We start from the raw sequence: 12,794 nt of genomic DNA, 5'->3' as shown, positions 1-12,794 counted from the left end.
AAAAAAAAAAAAAAAAAAAAAAAAAAAAGACTTTCCTCTTCTGACATCATTACTCTCATTCCCCTTCTCCCCATAGCAAGGATCGAGATTGGCTCTAATGTATCCCAGTTACATTTACTGTGATGTTTCTAGTGTGTGTTTTCAGTGTACATAAAAGGTATTGTTCTTTGAGTCTCCTTCTGTTTTCTGACTTTTTTACTCAACATTAAGACTTTGAGAGCCATCCACATTCCTGTTCATCCTGTCCATTGCTTCTTAGTGTTCTACAATAATTCATAGCAATCGTTCACCCTAGTGATGAGCCCCTCCAACTCCCTCTTATCAAAAACGTTATAATAATAAACATTCTGGAATGCATTTTCTTACGGACCTAAGCAAGAATATCTCTGGCATATATAGGTAGGATGGAGATTGCTGGGTCCCAGACCCACACCAATTCCATATTGGTAAATACTGCTGGTGTGCTTTCCAGAATGGCAGCACTATATTATACTCCTGCCTTAGGCCTCCTAGACTCTTTCCCTTGACTTTGAACATAATTTTCCACTCCCTTACTCTGTATCTCAACCCCTTGTTTCCTTCATAAAATGTGTCACACTCTGTATCTGCTTTGTCTGTTTGCTTGTATATTGATTGTCTTTCTCTCTAGAAACTGAACTTCTTGAGGCCAGGGGTGGTGCCTGTTTTATTCTCCACCTTAATCTCAGAACCTAGAACAGTACCTGGCATGTAATACATACTCAGTAAACATTTGTTGAATAAATGAATAAATAAACAAACATGGTTTGGCGGGTAAGTAATGGTTAAAATGTGCATTGAGAATCCCATTATCATGAGTCCCACAGCCCTAGATGGTTATGCTAAGAGCTCCTTAAACTCATGAAAGACTTTTCAAGTCAGGTGAAATAACGTCTGGGGAGACAAGAGTCTCCAGCAATCTCTATCTAGACAGCAGAGTTGGGTCAAATGTGTTTAAAAGCTATGCAAAGACCTAAAACTGGGGAACATATTCCAGGCTTATCTGTAGGACTAAGAAAGTTCTTCACCTCGGCCCTGTTACTGCTCCCATTTCTCTCTATGAAGCTGTCCTTTTCTGTTCCCCGGGACAGCAGCAATAACCCTCCACTATGTATTAACTCCATCCCCTCTTCCCATTTCTTATCCTTGGACTCACTCTCTATCACTTAGAATCTTCACACTCATCTAAGGATGGATATTTTCCCCTTGGCTGTTTTCTGTCCACTGCAGGAACAGTTTTCTTATGCAGGGAACTTGGATCTAATAGAGGTTTAGCAGTAATTGTGCAGAAGAAGAGCATCTAATTGGATATTCATGTCATTTTCTTAAAGGTCACCTCCCTTGTCCAAATCATTGTAGCTTCCAAGGCTACTTCTGAAGCCTCATCTTAATGGCCTGATACTACTGAGGTCACACCCCTCCGTGTTCTAGTGTTCCCTCCCCTGCTTCCAATCCCTTGTTTTATTAGTTAGTTCAAAGCCTCCATCTTTTCTCCAAAATGCCATCTGGGAGCTGTGCCTGCTGCAGCTGCCCTGTATAAAATCCCCAAGTGGGCCCAGGATGCTGTGTCCACACCCTCAAGTTCATTTCTTTAGCAGAAGAGCAAATAAGCCAACACGAAACAAGTAGGCTTTTTCTGATTTCTGGGACAGCTGCCTCACTCTGAATGAATTATATTTAAATAAATTAGGTTTTAGGAGGATCAAATGAAGAATGTTTTCTGAATGGATTCAAAATCAACTTCTTTTTGCTTGAAGATTTACTGGTGGGTCTCAGTCAGCCAGTAAGTTCTGGCCTAAGTTTGAGTTTCCTTTCCAAATGATTTTGAAAGCCCACAGCCCCTCACTCGATTATGGGAGAGAGTCAGGAGCCCATTTGTTTTTATACCTCCTGCTGCCGTAATAGGGCTGGTCGTTAATGAATTTCAAATAGCATTTACAAAAAGAAACACGTTTAGCCCAAGTTTTCCTGTTCCTGAGCATTTTTTCATTCACCAGGAGAAGCCTCAACTTCTTTTCCAAACCCTAAGGCATTATTTAGATTGCCTTCAAAGAAATGGTACTCCCTGGAAGTGATTTCCCTTCTGACTTCTTTCAAATATGTTTACAGAGGTGCCTGGGTCTGTGACATTGGTTCCTGAAAATCGAACACCTGGCACAAGGAAATGTTTTAACAATCTCACCCTAACCATGTTCAGACTTTGCTATTCTCAAGAAAAGTATGTCACCACTTTGTTCCAGTTTCAGAATGTCAGTGAATAAAAATAAAGATAATTATGATGAAATGGCTAAAATGAATTGAGTAAGCAATTTGTGCCAGGTTTTGTGCTAAGCTCATATTACCTCATGTAATAGTCTAAACTTCCCTGGGTGACTCAACTGAAGCTTGAAGACCTTACACAACTGACTCAAGAGCCCATGGTTGATAAGCGGCAGAGCCTGGATAGGAGATGAAATGTGATTCCATAGTTGGTTCTCATGAGTACTGCACAGCCCTCTTCCCTAAAGTGCCACCAGAAGGTCCTCAGCATCCTTTGGAAGCCTTTGTAAATTAGGACTGGTTTTTTTTCATATCTACCACTGTCCATAAATTTTTAAGAAACAGGCTCTTCATTGCTCCCTACAACTCAACTCAAGACATAGGAATGTCAGTCACAGCTTATGAAAAAAAAAAAAAAATGAGTGTCATTCTTTACTTTTAGTGTATTAAAAAAATTATTTAAAAAATTTTTTTAACTCCTAGAGAACACCTCAGTGGCCTCAAGATGTGTAAAGAGTTAAGAATATTGAATCATATGATATGGCATCCAGGGATGAATTTACTAGATTAAATAATCCCCCATTTATAAAGGCAGGTTTAAGGAAATAATTGCTTACCAATTGGCAAGGAAAGGGAAAATAAAATGTCTATTCCCATTGATGCTATGTTCCAAGTACATGGCTAATTTTTCCTCAATTTCACTATGTGAGGAGGAAAGAAATGTAGAAAGAAAGCCAGAAAATTGGGGGATTTGAGGTCACACAAACTCACTTCACCATAGTTGAGACATTTTCTTTCATCCACTTAAAACTATTGCTTGACCATCTACTATGTGATTGGCATAGGTCAAAACCCTGAGTATCAGTTGGTGAGCAGCACAGAAATGGTCCTCGCCCTGAACACCTTATGACTCCACCTGGGGTAATTTCACTCAGGGGTTCATATATGAAACTCTATTTCTCTATAACTTAATTTAACTTAGTTCTCAAGTTCTCATATCCTTTTGGTAGTGGGAAACAACCTTCCCGATTCAAGGTAAAACTCACTTTCCTCTGGATTAAAGCGATGTCTCGTCTGGGTGAAGACTTGGTTCACGTTTGCCTTCCTCCCCTTTCCCCTTCTTTGGGGAGTAATTTAAGTTCCAGAGAATTCCAGGGTAAAATGGGATCTCATTCACAATGGTCCTTTGTCTACACTGGCCTTCACTGAGTTGAACTTCACCTTATTTCACCCTTGTCCTCAGATGCTGGGCATCACTCCTGATGTCCATGCTTTCACAGTGGAAGTTGGACCACATTGAGTTCGCCCACCGTCTCTCAGCATTCACCTCTCCCATGGTGGATCTAAGAACTCTTTTTTGTCTGCTTTTCCCATTTTTTTCTGAGAGTAACAGTACCTCCCAAGTCTTCCTCCAGGCCTGTCTGCTTATATCTCACCCACCATTGCTACCCTTCTGTGAGGCTTTGGACAAGGCTTTCTTTTTCCTTGGCTCATTCCTATGCCAGGCATAGGTCTCCTCTGCTCTGGGATCCCCACACGCTGACTGAGACATGGATCACTTACCCCAGGAAGGTGGGGGGTAGGGGTTGTGCAGAACCCCATTTAGTCTTGATTTCCACTCCCATTCCCCCCTTCTCTTTAGCCCAGAAAAAACTTTTAATCTCCTCTTGAGCAGAAAGGAAAACCAGCTCTTAAATCATCATGAATTCTTTCAAAAATATTGGCTTGTGGCATAAACTTTTTACGCTACCTTCTTTAGGACTCAACTTTTTGATTCTCAGTACCCTTTTCTTAAATTGATAAATTGAACTTAGCAAAACTAAAAATCTCTTCTTGAAACATACTGTTAGACTAAAAAAAAATCACGTAGTGGGAGAAGACATTCACAATACATATATCAGACCAAGGACTTGACTTCAGAATACATTAAAAACTACTACAACTCAATAATACAAAGACAAACAATTCAAATTTTTTAAATGTCCAAAAGACTTCAACAGTATTTTCATAAAGAAGGTTCTACGAATAGCCAAAGAGCACATGAAAAGATGCTGAATACCACTGGTTATCAGGGAAATACAGTTTAAAATCACCATGAGATACAACTTCACATCCATGAGAATGACTAAAATCTAAACTACTGATAATACCAAGGGTGGTAAAAATGTGGGGTACTTAGAACTTCCACACATGATGGTGGAGATGTAAAATGATCCAACTACTTTGGAAAACATTTTGGCAATTTCTTATAAAATTAAACATACATCTACCCTATGGCCCATAAATTGCTAGGTATTAACCTCAGAGAAATATATGTCCACAAAATCCTTGTACAAAAATATTCATAAATCAACTATACTTCAATTAAAAATTTATAAAAAAGAATGTTCATAACAGTTTTATCATAACAGCTAAAAACTGGCAAATTCATGTATCCATCAACAGAGGAATGGATAAACAAATGTGATATATCCATACAATGAAATACTGCTTAACAAAAAAAAAAAAAAAAAAAAAAGGAACAAACTATTTGTACATGCAGCAATATGGCAAAGCTCAAAGACATTGTGTGGAATGGATTTAGCCAGATGCAAAAGTATAATTCCATGTATAATATACACAGTTCTAGAAGAGACAAACCATACTACTGTGATAGATAGAAATCAGAATCATGGTTTCCTCTGCTTGGAAGGGGTGGGCAGAATCTTGACTAAAAGGGGGCATCAGGGAACTTAGTAAGTGAAGAGAATATTCTCTATGTTAAGTGTAGTGGTGTTTCTCCAGGTGTATACATTTCTCAAAACAAAATCTGTACATTTTGTTGGATGTAAATCCTGTGTCAGTTTAAACAAAGAGGAAAAATACCTTTTTTTCCTCTCAAAGCTTTGGCTTTCAAAGCTATTGGTTTTTCCTCTGATTTTTAAAATAAAACATTCAGAAAATCAGTTGATTTTTCTTTTCTTCAACACTACACATGCCCTCTCCTGAGGGTGGTTGGTATGAAAAGCTATTACTCCCCAAAGCAATCTACAGATTCATCTCAAAGCTCAGCTCTTACAAATCAAAGCTTTGGCTTTCAAAGCTATTGGTTTTTCCTCTGATTTTTAAAATAAAACATTCAGAAAATCAGTTGATTTTTCTTTTCTTCAACACTACACATGCCCTCTCCTGAGGGTGGTTGGTATGAAAAGCTATTACTCCCCAAAGCAATCTACAGATTCAATGCAATCCCTATCAAATTACCAATGGCATTTTTCACAGAACTAAAACAAAAATCTTAAAATTTCTATGGAGACACAAAAGACCCTGAATAGCCAAAGCAATCTTGAGAAAGAAAAATGGAGCTGGAGGAATCAGGCTCCCTGACTTCAGACTATATTACAAAGTTACAGTAATCAAGACAGAATGGTACTGGCACAAAAACAGAAATATAGATCAGTGGAACAGGATAGAAAGCCCAGAGATAAACCCAAAAGCTTTTGCACTGCAAAGGAAACCATAAACAGATGAAAAGACAACCCTCAGAATGGGAGAAAATATTTGCAAATGAATCAATGGACAAAGGATTAATCTCCAAAATATACAAGCAGCTCATGCAGCTGAATATCAAAAAAACAAACAACCCAATCCAAAAATGGGTGGAAGACCTAAATAGACATTTCTCCAAAGAAGACATACACATGGCCAAGAAACACATGAAAAGATGCTCAACATCACTAATTATTAGAGAAATGCAAATCAAGACTACAATGATGTATCACCTCCCACTGGTCAGAATGGCCATTATCAAAAAGCGTACAAACAATAAATGCTGGAGAGGGTGTGGAGGAAAGGGAGCCCTCTTGCCCTGTTGGTGGGAATGTAAATTGATACAGCCACTATGGGAGAACAGTATGGAGGTTCCTTAAAAAACTAAAAATAGAACTACCATATGACCCAGCAATCCCACTACTGGGCTTATACCCAGAGAAAACTATAATTCAAAGAGACACATGTACCTCAGTGTTCACTGCAGCACTATTTACAATAGCCAGGTCATGGAATCAACCTAAATGCCCATTGACAGACAAATGGATAAAGAAGAGTGGTACATATATACAATGGAATATTACTCAGCCATAAAAAGGAATGAAATTGGGTCATTTGTAGAGACATGGATGGACCTAGAGACTGTCATACAGAGTAAAGTAAGTCAGAAAGTGAAAAAAAATATTGTATATTAACACATATATGTGGAATCTAGAAAAATGTTACCTATTTGCAAGGCAGATGAACCTGTTTGCAAGGCAGAAATAGAGACACAGATGTAGAGAACAAATGTATGGACACCAAGGGGAGAAAGGGAGGGGGGTGGGATGAATTGGAAGATTGGGATTGACATATATACACTAATATGTATAAAATAAATAACTAATGAGAACCTGCTGTATAGTACAGGGAACTCTACTTCACTTTGCTGTACAGTAGAAACTAACACAACATTGTAAAACAACTCTACCCCAATTAAAACAAAAAGCTATTACCAGAGAGGGCATAGTCAGGCTGGGGTAATTGTACATGACAGCATGGAGGTGGTGGGAGGTTCGTGTGTCGTTGACATGGTCAATATGATAAGACATTATCTGCTCATGGCCTAGTGGGAGAGACAGATCATAAACAAGTAAATAAATAAGTAATGTATAATTATAACTTCTGCTAAGTGCTATGGCTAACATAAATACGGTGCAATAAGAAAGAATAATTTTGGAGGGAAGACTGCTTAAACAGAAGTACTTCCCTTATGATGTGATATTGCACCTGAAAAATGAAAGGAGCTCACCATGTGAACACACGAGGGTAAACTGTCCCAGGTGAAGGAAATAGCACATAAAATACCCCAAAGTGGGAGAGTTAGTGTGTGCAAAAAACCTAGAGGGGGCAAGTGTGACCAACATGTGTTGATCAAGAAGAAAGTAGAACAAGGTGTGCTAGGAAACAAATGCCATGCAGACCTTTCACTGTCGTTCATGAGAGGGTTGGATTTTATTCTAAATGTAACAGGCAATTATTCAGAATTTAAGCAGGGGAGTGACATGTTCTAATTTACATATTTTTAAAACTGGTTATTGAAGTATGATTGATGTACAATTAACTAAATACATTTTTAACTATGAAATTTGATTTTTTGACATGTATATAAAGCCTTGAAACCACCAAGATAATCAAGATAATAAACATCCCACAGATTTTCCTTTGTTAGTCTTCCCTAGTACTCCCTCAGTCCCTACCCAGGCAACCATTGATCTGCTTTCTGTCACTAATAATCAGTAGTATTTTCTAGAATTTGATATAAAAGTAATCATACATAATGTTCTCATTTTGTCTGGCTTCTTTCACTCAGTGTAATTATTTTGGGTTTAATTCATGTTGTTGGGTATATTAACAGATATTCCTTTTCATTGTTAAGTAGTAGTCCATTATATGGATATACCACACTTTTTATCCATTCACCTGCTGATGGACATTTGAATTGTTTCCAGTTCGGGGCTCTTACAAACACAACCACTATGACCATTTGTGTACCCATCTTGGTATGGACATATGCTTTCATTTTTCTTTGGTAAACACCTAGGCATAAAATAGCTATATCATATGGTAGGTATATACTTTACATTTTAAGAAGCTGGAAAACATTTTCCGAAATAGTTATACCACTTTACATCCCCATAAGCAGTGAAGAAGAGTTCTAGTTAGTCCATGTCCTTACCAAAACTTGACATGTCTTTTTAATTTTAGACAGTCTGATAGTGTTCAGTGGTACCTTATTGTGGTTTTAATTTTCATTTTCCTAATGGCTAATGAGATCAATTCACATTTTCATGTTGTTATTTGCTGTCTGTATATCTTCTTTGACAAAGTGCCTGTTCAAATCTTTTTTTTGGGGGGGAGGGTTTGCCCATTATTGAGTTTTGAGAGTTCTTTATATATTCTGGGTGCAAGTTGTTTATGAGATATTTGAATTGCATATTTTTTCACTCAGCTTGTTTTCATTCTCTTAACAATATTATGGAAGAGAAAATATTCCTAGTTGATGAAGTCCAATTTATCAATTTGTTCTTTTATGGGTCATCCTTTTGGTGTCTGAGAAGTTTTTGCCTAACACTTAGGGCACACAGATTTTTTCTTGTGAAACATAAGAATTTCTAGAAGAAACTTCTAGAAACTTTTTATGAATTTAGGTTTCACCTTTAGTCTATTATTCATTTTGAGTTAATTTTCTTTATGGTATCAGATATGAATCAAGTTTTGTTTTGTTTTGTTTTTTTGCGTATGAATATCCAATTGTGCCAGTACCATTTCCTAAATGATTGCTCTTTTCCACTGAATTGCCTTTGCACTTTTGTCAAAAATCAGCCAACCACACATGTGTGGGTCAATTTCTGGACTCTATTCTGTTTCCTTGATCTATCTGTCTAACTTTCCACAAAAACTATACTGTCTTAATTACTGTAGCTCTATAAAAAGACTTGAAATCAAGTAGTGTAAGTCATTCATCCTTTTACTCTTAAACTATTTGTATCTTTATATTTAAAGTGTGTTTCTTGCAGACAAAGTACAGTTCTTGTTCTTTTATCCAATCTAATAATTTCTGCCTTCTGAAATATTTAGATCATTTAAAAGCACATAATGTGGTTTTTTAAAGCATGTTGGAGTAAATATTCTATCATGATATTTGTTTTCTATTTGCCTCATATGGTTTTTCCCTCCTGTTTCTTTCTTTTTCTTCCTCTTAAGAAACTGGGTATTTTTATGATTACTTTTGATCTACTTTGTTGGTTTATTAGTTATAACTCTTTGTGAACTATTGTAGCGGTTGCTTTAGGATTTATAATATACATCTTATTTAACAACATCTACCTAAAAGTGATATTATACCATTTCATGTATAGTGTAAAAACCTTATATCTGTATACTTCTATTTCTCTTGTTCTTGCTTATATGCTTTTTCTGTCATACATTTTATATTTATGCTATAACACTCCTAACGTTTTTATTAGTTTTATTTTCAATGGCCAATTATTTTTTAAAGAGCTATAAACCATAACGAAAGTATTTTTCATTTACCCAAGTTACCATTTCTGGTGGTCTGCATTCATTTGTGTAGGAAATGCTGGATTTCCTCTAGCATCATTGCCTTCTGCCTAAATGATATCCTTTAACATTTTTGAATGTGCATGTCTACTGGTGATAAATTCTTTCAGAAAAATGCTTTATTTTGCTGTCATTTTGGAAAGTCATTTTCACCAGGTATCAAATTCCAGATTAATTTTTTTTCTTTCAGTATTTCAAAGCTTCGCCACCTTGTTGACTGGAAAGCTGCTCTCATTCTTATCTTGACCCTGCTTAGGTAAGGTGTCGTTTTTTTAAAAAATAAATTTATCTATTTATTTTTGGCTGCACTGGGTCTTTGTTGATGCATGCAGGCTTTCTCCAGTTGCGGCAAGCAGGGGCTACTCTTCGTTGTGGTGTGCAGGCTCCTCATTGCGGTGGCTTCTCTTGTTGTGGAGCACAGGCTCTAGGCACGCAGGCTTCAGTGGTTGTGGCATGAGGACTCAGTAGTTGTGCCTTGCAGGCTCTAGAGCGCAGGCTCTGTAGTTGTGGCACACAGGCTTAATTGCTCCGCAGCATGGGGGATCTTCCTGGACCAGGGCTCGAACCTGTGTCCCCTGCATTGGCAGGTGGATTCTTAACCACTGCACCACCAGGGAAGTCCCAGGAAGGTGTCTTTTATTCTCTGCGTACCAGTAACATATTCTCTTTATCACTAGTTTTGAGAAATTTGATTATGCTGTGCCTTGGTGAAGTTTTATTCATGGTTTTTGTGCCTGGAGTTCATGGGGATTTTCAGATCTGTGAGGTTATAGTCTACATCACTTTTGAAAACTATTTGCCATTATTTTTTCAAACATTATTCAGCAGCTCTAACTATGGTGGCTCTAATTACTGTATATTAGCCTGTGTGAAGTTGTCACACACAGCTCACTGCACTCTTTGTTTAATTTTGGATACTTTCTATTGCTGTGTCTTCAAGTTCTCTCAAGTTTTCTTTGGCACTGTCTAATCTGTTTTTAATCTCCCTGCCTCCGTGTATTTTTCATCTCAGATGTTGTTGTTTTCACCACTGGAAATTCGGTTTGGGCCTTTTTTTCTTTTTTTAATGCTTATAAGCTACGTATTATTATTATTTAACATCTTTATTGGAGTATAATTGCTTTACAATGGTGTGTTAGTTTCTGCTGTATAACAAAGTGAATCACCTATACATATACATATATCCCCATATCCCCTCCCTCTTGCATCTCCCTCCCACCCTCCCTATCCCACCCCTCTAGGTGGTCACAAAGCACCGAGCTGACCTCCCTGTGCTGTGCGGCTGCTTCCCCCTAGCTATCTATTTTACATTTGGTAGTGTGTATATGTTCATGCCACTTTCTCACTTCATCCCAGCTTACCCTTCCTGCTGCCCATGTCCTCCAGTCCATTCTCTATGTCTGTGTCTTTATTCCTGTCCTGCCCCTAGGTTCTTCAGAACCTTCTTCTATTTGTTTTTTAGATTCCATATATATGTGTTAGCAAACGGTAATTGTTTTTCTCTTTCTGACTTACTTCACTCTGTATGACAGTCTCTAGGTCCATCCACCTCACTACAAATAACTCAATTTCGTTTCTTTTTATGGCTGAGTAATATTCCATTATATATATATGTGCCACATCTTCTTTATCCATTCATCTGTCAATGGACACTTAGGTTGCTTCCACATCCTAGCTTTTGTAAATAGAGCTGCAATGAACATTGGGGTACATGACTCTTTTTGAATTATGGTTTTCTCAGGGTGTATACCCAGTGGCAGGACTCCTGGGTTGTATGGTAGTTCTATTTTTAGATTTTTGAGGAACCTCCATACTGTTCTCCATAGTGGCTGTATCAATTTACATTCCCACCAACAGTGCAAGAGGGTTCCCTTTTCTCCATACCTTCTCCAGCATTTATTATTTGTAGATTTTTTAATGATGGCCGTTCTGACTGGTGTGAGGTGATACCTAATTGTAGCTTTAATTTGCATTTCTCTAATAATTAGTGATGTTGAGCATCCTTTTGTATGTTTGTTGGAAATCTGTATATCTTCTTTGGATAAATGTCTATTTAGGTCTTCCATGCATTTTTGGATTGGGTTGTTTTTTTTTGTTATTGAGCTGCATGAGCTGCTTGCAAATTTTGGAGATTAATAGCCCTGTCAGTTGCTTTGTTTGCAAAGATTTTCTCCCATTCTGAGGGTTGTCTTTTTGTCTTTTTTATGGTTTCCTTTGCTGTGCAAAACCTTTTAAGTTTCATTAGGTCCCATTTGTTTATTTTTGGTTTTATTTCCATTTCTCTAGGAGGTGGGTCAAAAAGGATCTTGCTGTGATTTATGTCATGGAGTGTTCTACCTATGTTTTCCTCTAAGAGTTTTATACTATCTGGCCTTACATTTAGGTCTTTAATCCATTTTGAGTCTATTTTTGTATATGGAGTTAGGGAGTGTTCTAATTTCACTTTTTTACGTGTAGCTGTCCAGTTTTCCCAACACCGCTTGTTGAAGAGGCTGTCATTTCTCCATTGTATATTCTTACATCCTTTATCAAAGATAAAGTGACCATATGTGTGTGGGTTTATCTCTGGAATTTCTATCCTGTTCCATTGATCTATATTTCTGTTTTTGTGCCAGTACCATACTGTCCTGATTACTGTAACTTTGTATTATCATCTGAAATCAGGGAACCTGATTCCTCCAGCTCTGTTTTTCTTTCTCAAGATTGCTTTGGTTATTCGGGGTCTTTTGTGTTTCCATACAAATTGTGAAATTTTTTGTTCTAGTTCTGTGAAAAAGGCCATTGGTAATTTGATAGGGATTGCATTGAATCTGTAGTTTGCTTTGAGTTGTATAGTCATTTTCACAATGTTGATTCTTCCAATCCAAGAACATGGTATATCTCTCTACCTGTATGTATCATCTTTAATTTCTTTCATCAGTGTCTTATAGTTTTCTGCATACAGGTCTTTTGCCTCCTTAGGTAGGTTTATTCCTAGGTTTTTGTTTTGTTTTGTTTTGTTTTTTGCGGTACGCGGGCCCCTCACTGCTGTGGCCTCTCCAATTGTGGAGCACAAGCTCCCGGATGTGCAGGCTCAATGGCCATGGTCATGGGCCCAGCCGCTCCGGCATGTGGGATCCTCCCGGACCGGGGTACGAACCCGTGTCCCCTGCATCGGCAGGTGGGCTCCCAACCACTGAGTCACCAGGGAAGCCCTATACCTAGGTATTTTATTATTTTTCTTGCAATGGTAAATGGGAGTATTTCCTTAATTTCTCTTTCAGATTTTTCATCATTAGTGTATAGGAATGCAAAAGATTTCTGTGCATTAATTTTTATCCTGCTACTTTACCAAATTCATTGATTAGCTCTAGTAGTTTTCTAGTAGCATCTTTAGGATTCTCTAT

This window comes from Physeter macrocephalus, chromosome 16 (assembly GCF_002837175.3).
Source record: "Physeter macrocephalus isolate SW-GA chromosome 16, ASM283717v5, whole genome shotgun sequence".
In the NCBI taxonomy this organism is placed as follows: Eukaryota; Metazoa; Chordata; class Mammalia; order Artiodactyla; family Physeteridae; genus Physeter; species Physeter macrocephalus.
Note: the sequence above shows the minus strand (reverse complement) of the source record.